General features: G+C 40.2%; 1 protein-coding gene across 6 annotated transcripts in view; it reads left to right on the forward strand.

Moving 5' to 3' along the window:
- The window catches only part of TASP1 (taspase 1), a 249,769-nt gene that overhangs the window by 196,759 nt on the left and 40,252 nt on the right, over positions 1 to 12,758 (forward strand). The window lies entirely within an intron of this gene.

Consider the following 12,758-nt stretch of genomic DNA (forward strand, 5'->3'; position numbering starts at 1 on the left):
GTCTTTTTCTAATTCATCCACCCAGAGGGGGCATTTAGAAAAATCTGCATAAAGGCCCCACATAAACTAGCAGGGAGCCTTGTATGTTATTTTTTTTTATTGACTTTTAAATTGAAGTATACATACATGCAGAAAAGTGCCCAAATCATAGCTGCAACTGCTTGACAAATTGATACAAAGTGAACCCACCGATGTAAGCAGTACCCATATAAAAAAATAGAACTTTACTACAACTCCAGAACACCCCTTGTAATCCCTCCCAGTCTCTACCCCCTCCAAAGTTAACCACTATGCTGACTTCTAACACCATGATTAGTTTTGCTTGGTTTTATATTTTGTATAAATGGAATCATAGGATGTGCACTATTTGTGTCTGATGTGGTCAGTCAACCTTAAGCCTGTTAGATTCATCCATCTTATTACACATGTCATTAGTTTGTTCATTTCCATTGTTGTATAGTATTTCATTGTATGGATATTCCAGTCTGTATTTATCCATTCTTCTCTAAGTATTTTTTATATGAGCAGTATAGGTAATTCACAGGTAGTTCAGACCTTTGTATCAAATTCCTTATAGAAAGTGTGGGTGATACCTGATCTATGTTGTATGATTGTTGTGGATTGTTATAGTACAAGTCTCTTCATACCCTGAGGTTCTGTGAGTATAAAATAGAAGACTGAGCATTTCTTCTGAGTGTAAACAGTATTTTCTCTATAGAAGCCCAAAGAGCTTTCATAAAATCTCTTCCCTCATTTCTCAAAGGAAAAAAAAAAGCACTTTTATATAAAGGGCCTCTTTCTTCACCTGGATTCTGACCACCAACCTCATCATATTTTTGGTAATCTCTTTCTACCTATTATACTTGACTAGAGGCCTGGTGTACGAAATTCGTGCACGGCGGGGGGTCCCCCTCAGGCCAGCCTGCACCCTCTCCAATCTGGGACCCCTCGAGGGATGTCCGACTGCCCGTTTAGGCCTGATCCGGGTGTGATCAGGCCTAAACGGGCAGTTGGACATCCCTCTCACAATCCAGGACTGCTGGCTCCCAACTGCTCGCATGACTGCCTGCCTGATTGCCTCTAACCGCTTCTGCCTGCCAGCCTGATCACCTCCTAACCACTCCCCTGCCAGCTTGATCAACGCTTAACTGCTCCCCTGTCAGCCTGATAGCCCCTAACTGCCCTTTCCTGCTGGCCTGGTCACCCCTAACAGTCCTCCCCTGCTGGCCTGATTGCCTACAACTGCCCTCCCCTGCTGGCCACCTTGTGGCAGCCATCTTGTGTCCACATGGGGGCGGCCATATTTGACCACATGGGGGCAGCCATCTTGTGTGTTGGAGTGATGGTCAATTTGCATATTACCCTTTTATTATATAGGATACTGATTTGGCTTTGGGAAATTTTTTTTAAAATGTCCACCTTTTAAAAAACAAACCAATCTATAATAAAAGTGTAATATGCTAATTAGATCAGATGTCCTTCCAGACGACCTTCTGGACGAAGCTGGGGCTGCAAGGGAAGCGCAGGTCCCGGGTGCCTGCCGGCAGCCAGAGGGAAGCCTGGGTCCTGGGTGCCAGAGGGAAAGCCGGTGCCGGCAGCCGGGGGAAGGAAGGCCTACTCTTGCAAGAATTTCAAGCATCGGGCCTCTAGTAAATAAATAAATGGCCACCTTTTGTTAAACTAGGGCACATTAACCATTTGCTTCTTAATCATTGCTGAATCCTTTGAATATCTTTCCCAGTTAGATAGTAGAGAGTTTGATCTTAGAATATGCAGAGGATATAGCTGGGCTTTCCAAAAGGACTCAGAATAACCCTTGGTATGAGGAGTTGGGAGGACAGTTATTAAAACTGCTTCATGGACTGATCTGGACAGAGGGTTAGTTCTTTACTGAGCCTGGACTCTTGCCCATTAGAGTTAATCCTGAAGGTTGTAAGGTATTTTTGGTGGTATTGAATAGAAATGCATATTTAAGGATAAATCATAGAATTTTTGTTTATGTTAAATAGTTTTTATTAGCAAGTTAGTAATTTTCTCTGTCTTAAGAAGAATGAAATGTAGGGTCAATTTATGAAATAAGTGATATTTGTTAAAGTGAACTAGAGGGATTGATGTTTGTGAGGTTTACTAAAACTCAGTGAATACTAGTATCAACTCATAGATGCTACAAACTACATGGATGTTTACATTTTTGGCTTTAAAAAAGTTATGTATATTCAGTATGTAGTAAGAAAGCAAACATGGTACAGAAGGATAGGAAGGGAGATGAAAAGCCATCTTTGCCGCCCCATTCTTAGAGCCACCAGTCTCTGGATCTGGTTATTCTTGTGGAAACACCTTCACTCTGTGGGATGTATTCATGCTTCTATTTCTGGATTAGTCAGTAAGTTATGCCTCTTTGGTGGGGGGGTGGGGGGAGATTAACACAACTCACACCAGTTCCACTCCCCTTTCCTCCTGACTTTTGTTAGAATTCTTCTCTAGCTTGAAATTATATTTTTAAATTTTATTGCTACTTTAACACACTATTTCTTGACTCATCAACTTTATATAATCAACTATCCCTCACCCCTTAAACTATGTAAGAATAGGAAAGTTCATGTGCTCCTTTCCTTTTTCCTCCTTTCACTCCCAACCCTACCTAACCTCTAGCAACCATACCATCATTGTCATGGTTATGAACATTTACATTCTGTCCTGTAGCTATACTTGTCTCTACTTATCTTTGATGATAGGTTGATTCCAAACAGTGCCAATTAGTAATCAGCATTGACAGTATCAAGATTGTGTAAATAGTATTCACTGCAGATCCCGGTAGTGGAGGATTATACCTATAAGGAAAGTGTCTGTCATAAACCTCTGCCTGCAAAATGAGAATATTTCAAATGTGAAGCTCAGGTGGATTCTTCTGTGTGGCACCCCATCAGTTGCCCCAAATCAGGCCACAACTTAATTTGCTTCATGTTTGGACCATGACTTCTCATTTATCCTACCTAATAATAGACAAATATTCAAATTGACCACACCTCCGACACACCCACAAGCCACGCCCACCATCCAATCAGAGCGAGTATGCAAATTAACCCAACCAAGATGGCTACAGCCACAGCGAGCAAGGTTTCCTAGGTAACAGAGGAAGCCAAGCTTTCCACCTGCCCTTGCCAGGCCTAAGCCTCCACTCAAGCTACAAAGTTTCAATTATAGAAAGTAAACAAATTCAAACAAATGGCGGCAGAATGGAGCTTGAGAGAACTTCTGAGGAGAGGTCAAAAGAGGCATTGTGGCTTTCTCCTTGCTGTCTCTGTTGGAACACTCATCCTGGGAAAGGCTAACAGCCATCTTGTGAGGACACTCACACAGCATGTGGCAAAAATGTGTGACCTCCTTCCAACACCCAATGAGGCATGGAGACTTCCTGCCAACAGCCTCACCTCTGAGTGTGAGCCTTCAGATGACTGTAGCCCTGGGCAGATTTCTTGATTGAAATCTCATGAGAAACTCCTTAATTCCTCACTCACAGTAACTGAGATAATAAATGTTTGTTGTTTTAAACGGCTACATTTTTGTGATAATTTATGCAGCAATAGATAACTAATAAACCTTCTGAATCCTCTCACTGCCAAATGGTCCTCTAATTTGTGTATCAATCTACAATGGCAAATCAGGATGCTCTATTGCATCTGTAGGCAACTCAGACTTCAGACTTCACTATGCATCACTGAATTCTGGTTCTTTTCTTTGGAGCCTCTGGGACAGATATGATCAGTGCCCTCCACTTTGCAGGCCTTAGTCACTCATTTCCAGACTGTCTCCTTCCCACCTCTACTCATCTTCCACTTCCATACTGCCACCAGACTTCTCCCTATATAGAGAACCCAACTATGGTCTGAAAAACAAGTGAAGTTAGGAGAAAAGCAGACTGTCCTGAAGCAGAAAGGGCAAAAAAGAAAACCTGACCCAACTGTGACTTAGAGAGCTACACCAATCCCAGGATCAGAGGGATGATAGTGGTTAAAACAAGAGCCGTATAAGTATATGTAATTAGTTTGTTTGTGTGTTTAAGTAAATGTTAAATAACTTCCTATCCTATCTAATAAAGAGGGAATATGCTAATTGACCCTCATGCCATCACAAAAGATAGTGGCGCCCACAGCCAATAAGGAGGGAATATGCTAATTGACTGTCACACCCTTAATGATGGCGGCACCCACGGCCAATAAGGAGAGAATATGCTAATTGACTGCCATGCCTTCAATGATGGCGGTGCCCACAGCTACAAGATAGCGGTGCCCAGTCCCCTCAGCCCCGCCAGTGCGCCAGCCTCCGGAGTCCCCTAGTCCCCTCAGCCCCCCAGCCGCCCAGGGCCGGCCCAAAGTGCAGGCAAGCCTTGGATGGCGGCTGCCCAGCCGCCCAGGGATGCCCGAGGCTCAGGTAACCAGGGCCGGCCAAGGCTTGCACTGCTGGCAATGGCAGCAGCAGAGGTGTGATGGAGGCGTCACCTTCCCCTGATCACCGGTTTGCCTCCTGCCCCTGAGGGCTCCTGGACTATGAGAGGGGGCAGACTGGGCTGAGAGACCCCCCCTCCAGTGCATGAATTTTCATGCACCAGGCCTCTAGTAAAACCAAAATATATATTCTTTATCACTCTCATGCTCTCTACTTTTATTTCTCCAATGAGGTTGCACACACACACACACACACACACACACACACACACTCACAGTCCTACCTCAGTTGCTCATTTCCCTACAAGGTAGATGGGAACTACTTAACTTAATGGGAAATGCACTTCTTTCATATGACCCCAGAACATGCTTTCAGTGCTGTTTCTGACTACTTTTTCTCCACTCATCTGCAAAGCCCCAAGTTCTGGCCACTCCAAATTGCTTAGTCTTCTTCCAAAGGGTGATTCCCAACCCCCCATCCCCCACCCCCACCCCCCACCCCCAGTAACTTTCACAAGCTGTCACTGTTGCTTAAAATGCCCTGGGCCAATTACATTCCTTCTTTAAGACCTGGGTCAGAAGGGAATCTTCCTACAATCCTTTGGAAGCCCTTCTCCCAGGTGATTTGTTCCTTCCTTGTGTTCTGTTTGCAACATGCAGTTGGCACTCACCATGACACATCCTAGTTATGTATTAAAGTGTCTGCTCCTCCCTCCAGGCCAGCACTTCTTAACTTTTTTTCTGAAATCAATCATTTCAAAGGAATAGTGAACCCTAGTGACTCACATGGACAGTACAGGGGTTTGAAATATCTTTTCAATTATTAGAAGATTCCACTGCCTTATAAGACTCGTACCACCAGATTGTGAATCATTTGAGGACAGCTTTCTACTTTTACCCTTCATAGTAGGCTCCCAATAATTAATAGATGAATAAATTAAGCACCAAATGGAATATCCTTAATGATAATTTAGCAGAAATTTTGAAAGAAATTGGCCACTCTTTTAGAAAAATGAAAAGTCACATAAAATAACCTCACAAGCTTTCGAAAACAAACAATATGGGTAGAAAGTGTTGGATAATGATGAGTGCACAGGAACAAGAAGACCGTTTGGAGACAGTTTCAATGGATCGCAGAAGACAGCCCCAACAAACAGCCTTGTAAAAGGACAATTTGGATGTGAATGTGTTTGTAGCACCCGTCCTCCCACCTCCCACCCCCCAGATCACAAAATGCTGGCAAAGCCTAGCCTACAAATCACTGCTTTAATGCAAAGCAAATGCTTGTCCCTGGAATGAAACAGCTGAGAATAATTAATTTTCCTTGCTTTTAGAGAAGAAAAACCAATATATTTTTACCTGCTAAAGTACAATTACATGTGCTTTCCAGGCCACTATAGAAGTGCTTTATTGAGGCCACTGTATATAGTATGGTTAATAATAGTATAAATAAATACACATTCGTTTTAAGCTTGTGATTCAATACAAGTAATTAGAATATATGCAAATATGTAGCGTAAAAGGCCAATCTCACTATATGGGTACATTTTCTCTCATGTAGCCTGCCCTCACTCTGCTGTTGGGAGCCTGACAGACTTTGTGAACTTCAGGGGCACCTGCCTTAGAGTGATTAGTAGGAAGCAGTGAGCATGGAGACCAATGAGAAACAGACTCCATGTATTTAAGGGAAATCTTAAGCAATTCAGAATAGGAGGTATAGGGACCCTTAAGAGGGTGAAAAGGCTATTTGACCAGCAGCCTTTGTGATAAGCCTATGTTGGAATCCTTCATCCTAAATAGATTTGAGGCCCACAGTTAAGCCAGTGCCTGATCATCTGGTGAGCACACATGGTAAGTTTTACTTTCCCTTGAAGTTACTCTCACCTTACTCAGATTCTTGCAGTCTAGGAATATGTTCATGATGCTGACAATGGAGTTTATACATAATATTCCAAAAATTTATGTGGAACCAAAACAGATCTTGAATAGCCTCAGCAATCTTGAGAAAAGAAGAACAAACTTGGAGGTATCACAATGCCTGATGTCAAACTATACTACAAGGCCATTGTAATCAAAACAGAGTGGTCCTAGCATAAGAACAGGCCTATAGGTCAATGAACAGAGCAGAGAGCCTAGATATCAATGTATGCCAAATTGATATTTGACAAAAAAACTAAGAGTATACAATGGAGTAAAGACAGTCTGTTCAATAAATGGTGTTGGGAAAATGGAATAGATACATGCAAAAAAAAAAAAAATGAAACTAGACCACCAACTTACACGATACACAAGAACCAACTCAAAATGGATAAAATAATTAAATATAAGTCACGAAACCATAAAAATCCTGGAAGAAGACATAGGCAGTAAAATCTCAGGCATCTCTCATAGCAATATTTTTACCGATATATCTCCTAGGGCAAGGGAAATAAAGGAAAAAATAAACAAATGGCACTACATCAAACTAAAAAGCTGCACAGTGAAAGAAAACATCAACAAAATGTAAAGGGAACCTACTGTATGGGAGAACATATTCATCAACAATACATCTGGTAAGGTGTTAATTTCCAAAATATATAAAGAACTCATACAATTTAACACCAGGAAGACAAACAATCCAATTAAAAATGGGCAAAAGACCTGCATAGATACTTCGCCAAAGAGGACATACAAATGGCCAGTAGACATGACAAAATGCTCAGCATCCCTAATAATCAGAGAGATTAAAACCATAATGAAAAAAAACAAAAAACCGTAATGAGATATCACTTCACACCTACCAGAATGGCTACCATCAATAAATCAACAAACAACAGGTGCTGGCAAGGATGTGAAGAAAAGGAAACCCTTGTGCACTGTTATGGGAATACAGACTGGTACAGCTACTGTGGAAAATAGTATGGAGTTACCTAAAAAAATAAAAAATGGAACTGCCTTTTGACCCAGTGATCCCACTTCTGGGAATACAGCAGGTCCTCGGGTTACGTCGGAGATTCGTTCCTACGGCACGACGTAATGCGATTTCGCCATAAGTCGGAACCCACCCACATAAGCACCTACGTCACTCACATGGAGCACATACACAGCAGTAATGAAGTGAAACAGTAAAAAAAAATTTTAAAAAAGGTAACAATTCCTGACCTTTACTTGTGGTAAATAAATAATAAAAAACATAAAGTACATATGTACATATGTCGAAATGACGGAAATTTTTTTTTTTTATAAATAAATGGGAAATGGAGTCGTAACCACGAAATGACATACGTCGAGTCCGACGTAACCCAAGGACTGCCTGTATATCCTAAGAATTCCAAAACGCCAATTGGAAAGAATATATGCACCCTTATGTTCATAGCAGCATTATTTTTTTATATATATATTTTTTATTTCAGAGGTTGGGAGAAGGAGAGAGAGATAGAAACATTGAGAATGGAATCATTAATCAGCTGCCTCCTGCACGCCCCCTACTGGGGATTGAGCCCTCAACCTGGGCATGTGCCCTGACTGGTAATTGAACTGTGATCTCCTGGTTCATAGGTTGATGCTCAACCACTGAGCAACACCAGCTGGGACATAGCAGCATTATTTACAATAATCTGGAAACAGCCCAAGTGCCCATCAGTAGATGAGTGTATAAAAAGGTGTGATACATTTACACAATGGAATACTATGCAGCTGTAAAAAATGGAAATCTTACCTTTTGCAATAGCATGGATGGACCTGGAGGTTATTATGCTAAATGAAATAAGCCAGTCAGTGAAAGACAAGTACCATATGATCTAATTTACTATATATGGAACTTAATGAACAAAATAAAATTATGAACAAAATAAAACAGAGTCATGGATACGTGGAACAGAGTGATAGCTGTTAGCAGGGAGGAGGGCTGGGGACGGCTGGGGTGAGTGTGTGGACAGCATGAAAGAAGGTGAAGGGATTAGCCAAAGAACATATATACATAACCCATAGACACAGACAACTATGGTGGTGGGCGGTGGTCATAGACAAAGAGGGGGAATGTGAACATCTGTAATAGTGTCAACAATAAAAATAAACTTCAAAAAAAGAATGTAATATATTTGTAAGTTATAAAGGACAATAATAAAATGAGCACCTGTGGACCTGCCATTCAGCTTAAGAAATTGCCCATTACCCATAAGTTTGAAGCCCCATGTGGGCCTGTCTGCACTTTACATAAATGGTATATCATATGATTTCCTCTATGAGAGGTTTTGCAGTTTTTTACATATTTAACTAAAAGAATAATGAGTTCCTTTATCATTCTAGACTTAGCTCTATCAAGTCAAACTGTTCTTCAGTTGCCAATTAGAACTTGAATGTGGTGCTCCCTCCCTTTTCAGAACAGGCAAAATTCTTTATCAAGTACTACTTTTGTCACTGTTACCAAAATTAGCTATAGTTTAAAATTTTTTAAAAATGTTCAGTTGAATTGGTGCTTCCCAGAACATGAAAAAGATAAAATGTCCTTTTACTGTAAGTTAAAATTCTAAACCGTCTTTTGGTTTTACTGGCATTAAAAATTTGACAAGCATGTAGAAACACAAACACTTCAAAGGAACTTCATTCTCGGGGCCCCAACAATATCACTTATTTCCAATTCATGGCACATGCCACCATGAGCTCTTATGACTAGGCTTCTGCTGGGCTCACACAATCATAAAAATAACCCTCAAAGAGAAGGCAAGTCAGCTATTAGGATGTTATTAGGAAAAGAGGCATGTATGGATGTTCATCTGCTGTTAATAACTTTCCTTTAAAGTACAACTAAAACGTTGGTGTGTAAGAGGGTTCAGTGTTGTGCATGGAAGCTCATTTCTTTAGTGCCTCAGTAGTGCTTTGGGATTGTTACAACTTTATTCTCATTTTAAGAGATAAGCTGGCATTTTGCTTCTTATTTAAGGACTAGTGGCCAGGTGCACGGTTCGTGCACATTGAAAGGAAATTAATTAGAAGGAATATTTTAATATCGCTATTCGCCCTTTCTCTATAATAGAAGCGTCAACCAAATTCACGATCGACAATGACAGATCGAAACACATGTGTGTGATTGGCGCCAGTGAGAGCTTTATATGTATTGCGCATGTGCGAGTCAATGTTTATTTTTAAATTGCCAGTGCGCATCATATGTACCGGACGGTGGGACAGTCAGGTCACTTAGCCTTTTATATAGAGAGAGATCAGATAGAAAGAAGCAAATGAAATAATTTATTCTTAGAGGCAAAATATCATGTCTTAAGGTAGACATGCTATTTCAACTTATCAACAACTGAGTTGGATTAATCTGTTGAAGTAGTGCTCTGAGATTTATATAATTCAGAATTAGCATTTGTGTTTTTATTTTATTTTATTTTTAAATTACAGTTTGCATTCAGCCATATTTTGTATTAATTTCAGATATACAACATAGCAGTGAGACAGTCACATACTTTACAAAGTGTTTCCCCTGATATTTCAGGTGCCCAGCTATCACTGTATATAGTTATTACAGTATGGTTGACTATATTCCCTATGCTGTCTTTTACAATCCCATGACTATTTTGTAGCTACCAATTAATACTTCTAGTGTTTTTTTCTTTTCAGGGGAGAGGGGTGTTGTTCTTTTTCTTAATTTTTGTTTTTAAAATACCAAGATATTGATTACAAGTAGCTATAATTTGCTTTGTTTGCTTTAAAACAACTTTTCTTCCCTTAAATATCACTAGTCTACTTTTTACAATTGCAAATAGATTTCCATCCATAATTTTCTTCTCCATCATAAGAAGTATAGTTCTAGCTATAATCTAACGATGTAGTTTTTTTGGCCACAAGGTTTTCCATCTGAAATAAAAAAAAACAAAGATTTATGAATAGAATTCTAGTGATTAAGTACTTCTTATTACTCTGGTTCTCCTAAAACTCAGAAAAACATTTTGACAAATTTTATAGTCAATTTTCATGTGCTCAAACAGTAATAAATCCTAAAAAAATATTTGTTGAATGAATGAAATCATATTTCAGTAAAACATGTTTTACTGAATGCTTTTCTTTTCAGCAGAGAACTTCCAAGCCCCAGCCAGTGGCCCCTATTTCCTGCAGTTTCTAATACAATAAAATGATAAAACAGGAAGAGAATAGAAATGTCCTTCAGGGCTGCTTGTGTTACTATTTGACCCACATCTCTCTCTTCCCTTTCAGTCAGCACCCTTCTTTAGTCTTGAACAAGTCAGAGTGAACCTTGGAAAGGGAAGATAATTGTTTCCTTGGCTTTAGTATAACTGGGGTTCTATAGAACTTAATCCCCAACCCTCCCAGGACAGTGCAGAGGTGAAAGTTTTTCAGGGAAGCAAGCCAACTCAGCTACTTCATGGCCATAATGGGCCAAGTATTATATGAATCTTAAGGATTCTATGTTAGGATAGTAAAGCATCCTTGTATGAAACTCCCATTGGGTTTTAAAGAACCTAACAACCACGGGGGAAAATCTCCAATGAATTTATCTCTATTCAATAAGGAATAACTTAAACCCTGTGCAAAATGTCCTCGGGTAAGCCATTTGACCTAAGGCTAAGGAGCAGCAGCTGACTTGGCAACTGTCCAGCCCAAGACAGTTCTGTTTTAGAGTTCTGTTTTTCATGCAAGAAACTCTGGGATGGGAAGCCAGGCAGTGAGGTTCTTTGTTTTGTATGTTTTTTAATCCTCACCCAAGGACATGTTTAGAGAGGGGAGCCGGGGGGGGGGGGGGGCGGGGGGGCGTAGGAGAGAGAAACAGAAACATTGATATGAGAGAAACATGGTCTGGACCGGGGCTCGAACCCGCAACCCAGGTATGTGCCCCGACTGGGAGTCGACCCCTTCTCATAGTTTAAATTTATGGTTCTACTCATGCCCAATGGCCCCATGCTGATAACCAGTGGTCCCTTTACAAGTCTGAATTGAAGGCCCAGGAGGCAGAGCTTAAAGGCCCTCCTCAAGAGTTCTGCAAGTTGGAAAACCCCGAAAAAGGGAAAAAGCAAAAAAAAAAAAAAAGCCTCCAAGTCTGCAGATAATGCCACCAATGGGGAAACGTTAGAAGAGAATGAAGCTGGGGACTGAGGTGGGTCCCATATCCCCAGATTGCTTGCTGCTCCTGCCTCATCTCCTTCCTGCCACACCCCAGGCTCTCACATGGACTGCCAGTGAGCATGGTCTCCCTGCCCCCATCCCAGTCCCCCAACCCAACCCACTTCCAACAACAACCAGCTCCAACTGACTGGTCTTGGGAGCCACCAAAGATTACCTTAAATAGAAAAGATAAATTGAATAATAAAATCGGGAGTTAAAAAAAATGCTAACATCCTACTACACTACATAAAGTTTCAGTAATTCAGAATATCATAATCTAAACACGTAAGAAATTAATTCTTTGTAGATAATATAGATTAACAGGGTAATTGAGGTTCCTAGGGATATTCTTTAAAAAAAAAAATAGGACATGAATGAAAACAGGACAAAATTCAGAAGTTTCAGAAGGGATAGATTGTAAAAAATAGGTTGCCCTCTACTCAACTCTCTGACTCAGCCAGTTCCTAAGATCTTCTTCCAGAGAGATCCCATGTATTTGCAAACATGTTCATCTATGGTGCCCTTTTATTTTCTTTCACAAAAATGGCTGCACACCTCTATAAATCATCCTCCACTTTACCTTTTCTTTTAGATAAACTATATATTTTGCAAGATTAGTGTTTTTTCAAACTGAAGTTCTATTAATGAGGTCTAAAGTCAATTTAATGAGTCACAAGCATAATCTTTTTAATGCATTGGGTAGAATACCAATGCATTGCTAATAAAATGGTATTATGAAATTTTAGCTATAAAAAATGTGTATAGTAAGTGAAAATATGTGGGGCTGTTATTTTTGTTTGTTTTTTTTTTTTGCTTTATTGTGGTTCATGGTCAAAAGTTTGAAAAACATTTAGTACAGATAGTTCCATATCATGTATGTAGAGCTACTTCCTTTGTTTTTTAATTGTTGTGTTGTATTCCATTGAATTGAGTACTATAGTTATATGTATATTAGAGGCCCGATGCATAAAATTCGTGCAAGAGTAGGCCTTCCTTCCGCCAGCTGCCAGCACCGGCTTCCCTCTGGCACCTAGGACCCAGGCTTCCCTCACAGCCCCGGCTTCATCCAGAAGGTCCTCTGGAAGGATGTCCAGTCTAATTAGCATATTACACTTTTATTATTATAGATAGTCCCAACAATGGGCAATTAAGATATTTCCAGTTTCTTCCTAGTTAAAACTACTTCAATGAATATCTTTTTTTTCTAGTCAT

The sequence above is a fragment of the Cnephaeus nilssonii genome, assembly GCF_951640355.1.
Source record: "Cnephaeus nilssonii genome assembly, chromosome: 11".
In the NCBI taxonomy this organism is placed as follows: domain Eukaryota; kingdom Metazoa; phylum Chordata; class Mammalia; order Chiroptera; family Vespertilionidae; genus Cnephaeus; species Cnephaeus nilssonii.